This window comes from Gavialis gangeticus, unplaced genomic scaffold (genome assembly GCF_001723915.1).
Source record: "Gavialis gangeticus isolate Ggan-Ray unplaced genomic scaffold, GavGan_comp1, whole genome shotgun sequence".
Classification (NCBI taxonomy): Eukaryota; Metazoa; Chordata; order Crocodylia; family Gavialidae; genus Gavialis; species Gavialis gangeticus.
The window spans coordinates 32,232,601-32,233,426 of NW_017729001.1; the positions used below are offsets into that span (position 1 = coordinate 32,232,601).

The 826-nt window shown below is 56.4% G+C and overlaps 1 protein-coding gene across 1 annotated transcript in view; it reads left to right on the plus strand.

Annotated features, from left to right (window-relative positions):
- The window catches only part of ANAPC5 (anaphase promoting complex subunit 5), a 17,884-nt gene that overhangs the window by 13,267 nt on the left and 3,791 nt on the right, over positions 1-826 (plus strand). The gene's annotated exons all lie outside the window — the stretch shown is intronic.

The following is an 826-nucleotide window of genomic DNA, read 5'->3' on the forward strand; positions in this document are numbered from 1 at the left end:
AAGCCAAAGCCTTCCTGATGACACCAGCACCGCAGTCTTTTGTTGATTACGTGGATCCTCCTCTTCCTCCTCAGCCCATAGCTCAAGACTAGGAGGATTGACAAGAACATCACATTTGCCCCCAGACCCTTTAGCCCTGCTCCCAAATCCCTATAGCGCTTCATGACCCAGCTGGGAGCGCTCTGAGCCATGTCGTTGGTGCCCACATGAATAAGGAGCATAGGATAGTGGTCTGTGGGCTGGAGGAGCTTTGGGATCTTCTCCGCAATGTCCCAGATGTGGGCCTCCAGGAAGCAGCAGACTTCCTGGGCTAAGGGGTCGGGGCGACAGTTTGCCCCCTCATTCCCCCTCAGGATGGAGTCTCCCACAGCAAACACCTTACGTTTTGTCTTGGGAAGAGCGAGGGCGGTAGCTGCAGTTGACCCTGTGTTGCCTGTGGAAGCTGGCAACTCAGCAGGCTCTGCTGGAGCAGCAAGAGGTGTGTACCTGTTGTTAAGCTCTGGTGGGGCAGGGGCCTTGGTGCAGCAGGCCTTACGGCCCTTGACCACCTTGGTCCATGCCTCTGACTGGACAGAGCGGGAGGTCCTGGAGTCCTCCTTTGTCCTGGAGGCATCATCATTGATGCCTACACAGTCAGATGGATTGCAGATTGGCTGAGGGGTCGCACTCAGAGGGTGGTGGTGGATGGGTCATATTCGACCTGGGGGGAGGTGGGTAGCGGAGTCCCCCAGGGCTCGGTCCTGGGGCCTGCGCTGTTCAATTTCTTCATCAGCGATCTGGATGATGGGGTGGAAAGTAACCTGTTTAAATTCGCTGATGACACCAA